We start from the raw sequence: 5,416 nt of genomic DNA on the forward strand, positions 1-5,416 counted from the left end.
CCCCCCCCCCCCCCCCTCCATTGACTTCAAGTAATGGGGAAATAAGTTTGTGATACATTCTCCCGGCGTCATTCGGAGGCCAATCGGATGACCTTCAATTCACATCGGCCTTCATTCCCCTGAAATCATCTTATTTTCCCTCTTGTTATTTAGCACAATTTATTTTTTATGCCAGAGAATTCGCACCCTGAGCCTGGTAAGGGGATCAGTGACCTGGCTGTGGAGCTCATAGAATCTTCTCCGCGATTATTTCATTTCTGCTTTAATACGGCGACCAGAGGAAAGAAAAAAACAGGAGGTTTGTTCACTGCAGATGGCACTGCGCTCCTACTAATCCACACCGAGCGAGGAAGAACAGACACAGCTATCCCTCCACATCACTACACGGGGAACACAACTACAACTCCCAGCATGGTCCAATGGGCCTGATACCGCTATACCCATACATGGCCAGATCTGATCCCTCTTCTCTGGTGATGAGACCGTATACTATGGATGTGGTAGTGGAGGAAGTGACATGTACACACATAGTTCTATAATTGTGTACTGGACACTGAAATTAGTGACCTGAGGCATAGGAGGAGGAAGACTGGACGGAACATGGAAGTAGATAAAATCGCTGCATGGAAACCCATAATGATTACATAGATAGATAGATAGATAGATAGATAGATAGATAGATAGATAGATAGATAGATAGATAGATAGATAGATAGATAGATTAAATAAATAGATTAGAGAGACAGAGAGAGAGAGAGAGAGAGAGAGAGAGAGAGAGAGAGAGAGAAAGAGAGAGAGAGAGAGAATTGGATTAGGATAGATTAGGATGAATAAATAGATATACTGTATGTAAAGATAGAAAGTTAGATGCAGAGAGATAGATAGATAGATAGATAGATAGATAGATAGATAGATAGATAGATAGATAGATAGATAGATAGATAGATCTCTGTATGGATGTAATAACTAATAGAAGTTATTCTGTGAACTCTCTTTGCAATTATATAATACAGTGTAGTACAGATAAGACAAAACTTCTACCACACAACAGAGTACTGAAAATCACTATTTGACATCCATACAATGATTGATTGCACAATATAAATATCTATCTATAGATAGAATGATTGCACAATACACATATATAGATATAATAATTGCACAATATATATCTATAGATGGAATGATTATATAATATAAATATCTCTCTATAGATAGAATGATTGCTCAATATACATATCTATCTATAGAATGATTGCACAATATACATATATAGATAGAATGATTGCTCAATATACATATATAGATAGAATGATTGCACAATATACATATATAGATAGAATGATTGCACAATATACATATATAGATAGAATGATTGCACAATATACATATATAGATAGAATGATTGCACAATATACATATCTATCTATAGATGGAATGAATTGATGTGTACGGCTCTGATGTGACACTGGACCCGGATAGAGGGAACGCTTTGACGTCACGGATACAACAAATGAGAAATAAATGATGTGGATGGTTTAGAAGGATCCCCCCCACCCCCCACCCATTCTGACCACTTATCCCGGACACATTACCCCTTCCGCCGCCACAGGTCACCAGACTATAATGGAGTCATGTGACTGGTTAACCCTTCCCCTGCCTGTCGCCTGAGCCTGCAACAGATCCAACACAAGGGCTCCCATTTAAAGGATTTGGGGAGGGGGTTTAACCCTTTCCTTGGCAAGCTGACTGATATTTCTGCTTGATTTGTATTCTACAAACACGCAAGTCTTCTTCTTCTCCTGTCAACTCGGGAGTGGGAAGTACACCTATAGCAATCAGCTCTTGATTTTATATTATAGTTGAACTTGATTCTGTTGCCATAGTAACATAGAAATTAAAAGCAAGGCTTTGATTCACAAGGCGATCTATAGCCGAGAGACAAACCAACACAACACCCCCCCAGCTAATATACATGGATATATGTGCAGGTTGGTTGCAGCGTGGGGGCACACTGGTGGTTTTGTCTAGGGTGTATTTTTGCTTAGCAATCAGCAATGTAGCTGAGACACACACCTCTGATGTGGCTGGGGGACACTTACCAAGCTGGCCAGCTGTGCAACTACATGACTAAGCCCCCATTCACACCTATGCGTATTGTAATATGCGCGTCTGTCGCGCGACCGTCACGCGGTTTTTTTACCGCGATTCTCGGTAAAAAAGTCGCGCGACCGTCGCGCGATTCCAAAGGCTACTTGGCAGTATACAAATGGAAAACGCCCTACAAAACGGACCAATACGCAGCAAAAAAACGCTCCGGGACCTTTTCATGCGTGGGCCGTTTTGTAGTGCGTTCGGGACGGGCGGAAATACGGACAGGTGGGAACGATACCATTGACTACAATGCTATTATTTTTTTGACCGTTTTGTAGAGCGTTCATCGAGCGTAGGACGCGCTACAAAACGGTCAGGTGTGAATGGGGCCTTAGCAAGCTTTGTAAAGGAACTACAAGTGCCAGCAATCTTTCCGGAGGAACTGCAAGTCCCAGCAAGCTTTGTAGAGGACCTGCAAGTCCCAGCAAACTTTCTAGAGGAAGTGCGAATCCCAGCAATCTTTCTGGAGGAACTGCAAGTCCCAGCAAGCTTTGTAGAGGACCTGCAAGTCCCTGCAAGCTTTCTACTGGAGCTGCAAGCCCCAGCAAACTTTCTAGAGGAAGTGCAAGTGCCAGTCAGCTTTGCAGAGGTACTGCAAGTCCCAGCAAGCGTTCTAGAAGAACTGCAAGTCCCAGCAGGCTTCGTAGAGGAAATGCACTTTTTAGCAAGCTTTCTAAAGGAACTGCAAATCCCAGCAAGCTTTCTAGATGAAGTGCAAGCTCCAGCAAGCTTTCTAGATGAAGTGCAAGCTCCAGCAAGCTTTCTAGACGAAGTGCAAGCTCCAGCAAGCTTTCTGAAAGAACTGCAAGTCTCAGCAAGCTTTGTAGTGGAACTGCAATACCTAGAAAGCTTTGCAGAGGAACTACAAGTTAGAGCAAGCTTTGTAGAGGAGCTGTAAGTCCCAGCAAGCTTTCTAGAGGTACTGCAAGTCCCAGCAAGCTTTCTAGAGGAACTGCCCATTTTAGCAAGCTTTCTAGAGGAACTTCAAATCCCAGCAAGCTTTGTAATGGAACTAGAAGTCCCAGCAAGTTTTCTGGGGGGGAAGTGCAAGTCCCAGCAAGCTTTCTAGATGAACTGCAATAGCTAGAAAGCTTTGCAGAGGAACTACAAGTTAGAGCAAGCTTTGTAGAGGAGCTGTAAGTCCCAGCAAGCTTTCTAGAGGTACTGCAAGTCCCAGCAAGCTTTCTAGAGGAACTGCCCATTTTAGCAAGCTTTCTAGAGGAACTTCAAATCCCAGCAAGCTTTGTAATGGAACTAGAAGTCCCAGCAAGTTTTCTGGGGGGGAAGTGCAAGTCCCAGCAAGCTTTCTAGATGAACTGCAATAGCTAGAAAGCTTTGCAGAGGAACTACAAGTTAGAGCAAGCTTTGTGCAGGAGCTGTAAGTCCCAGCAAGCTTTGGAGTGGACCTGCAAATCCCAAAAAGCTTTATAATAGTGGAACTGCAAGTCCCAGCAAGTGTGTAGTGAAACTACAGGTCTCAGCAAATCATGACAGCTAGAAGAAGAACCACAATTCCCAGGCAACTATTAGCAGTCACAGGCAGATGTGGAAAGTCCCACCAAAACCCTACCAGCTCCATATGGAACCTCCAATCCCAGCATGTCACAGGAACCAGCTGTAGAAATATCAGCTAGGCCCCAGCAGTCACAAAAGCAGTGGTTAAATGACATAATATTAGCCTGCATGCAATGGGACTACAAGTCCCAGTGTCGGGGATAGAGGTGGAACTACAAGTCTTAGCATATAGTTGAAGAAGGATCTGCATGTGCCAGCATGAGCGTTAGATGTGGAACTACACGTCTTAGTGTCAGGGACAGAGGCGGAACTACAAATCTCAGCATATTGTTAGAGAAGGAACTACAAATCCCAGCATTAGGGTTAGAGGTAGAACTACAAGTCTCTGTGTCAGGGATAGAGGTGGGACTACAAGTATTAGCATATTGTTAGAGAAGGAACTACAAGTCCCAGCATTAGTGTTAGATAAGCAACTACAAGTCCCAGCATTAGTGTTAGAGGTGGAACTACAAGTCTCAGTGTCAGGGATAGGTGGGGAACTACAAGTCTCAGTGTCAGGAATAGAAGGGGAACTACAAGTATCAGCATATTGTTAGAGAAGCAACTACAAGTCCCAGCATTAGTGTTAGAGGTGGAACTACAAGTCTCAGTGTCAGGGATAGGTGGGGAACTACAAGTCTCAGTGTCAGGGATAGAGGTGGAACTACAAATCCCAGCATATTGTTAGAGAAGGAACTACAAGTCCCAGCATTAGTGTTAGAGGTGGAACTACAAGTCTCAGTGTCAGGGATAGAGGTGGAACTACAAATCCCAGCATATTGTTAGAGAAGGAACTACAAATCCCATAATTTGGGTTAGAAGTGGAACTACAAGTATTGGTGTCAGGGATATAGGTGGAACTACAAGTCTTAGCATGCTGTTAGAGAAGGAACTACACGCCCCAGTCTGACCCTAACTGCCAGGCAAGGCACATCATTTCACCAGGGCCAGCAATGAAAGTGCAAATCCCAGCATAACTCTTAAGAGCCTGATAAGAAAGCACAGTCCTGGGCATGCTGGGACATGCAGTTCCACAGCAGCTATAGCCTGGAACTCTAAGCACTGCCTATAGATATAGACCAATGTGATCATTTTACAGCTAAGGCCAATAATGCAAGCTGAGTCTTAAAGTCCCACATCTCTTGCAGACATTGCCTTGGCAGTCTACGAGATGACATTATCATTGTAAGGATGAAGTGATTAGAACATGCTGACACTTGTAGTTCCCCAGCACTTGCCTAGAGATCATTTTAATATCTGATATAAATCCAATCTTGGCAATAACTATAGAAATACATGTACATTGCACTGTAAACCCCTCTGCAAATGTGGGCTCTGAACGTATACACTTGTGATGGATTTGATACATTGTAGATAGCTGCTTCTCTATAGGAACTGATCTCCTATAGCTCGCCGTCCTCTGCGTTCTGCCAGAACTCCATTGAAAACACTTAAAATAAAACCTTTGCAACTGCATCTCCTCCTGGCATCTTAGACCAAGACTACAGGAACTGCACCGAGTCGTGATTCAGACTTGTGTTGCCAAATTAACAGATAGAAGGTCGAGATATGGATTGTACAGGTTACAGATACAGATAGATACAGATGCCCATGTGCAGCAGTGATGAAGGCACCAACAGTGACTAAAAAAAGACTCCTCTATGCCCAAGCTCTCCTCTTATTGCTGCAATCCCAAGCAAACCCCCCC

At 43.5% G+C, this 5,416-nt stretch overlaps 1 protein-coding gene across 1 annotated transcript in view; it reads left to right on the forward strand.

Moving 5' to 3' along the window:
* LOC108788010 (catenin alpha-2-like) overlaps positions 1 to 5,416 on the forward strand; it is a gene marked incomplete at its 3' end in the record, with an annotated part of 1,352,655 nt that overhangs the window by 1,104,020 nt on the left and 243,219 nt on the right. The window lies entirely within an intron of this gene.

Source organism: Nanorana parkeri, unplaced genomic scaffold, assembly GCF_000935625.1.
Source record: "Nanorana parkeri isolate BGI_ZX_2015 unplaced genomic scaffold, ASM93562v1 scaffold299, whole genome shotgun sequence".
Taxonomy (NCBI): domain Eukaryota; kingdom Metazoa; phylum Chordata; class Amphibia; order Anura; family Dicroglossidae; genus Nanorana; species Nanorana parkeri.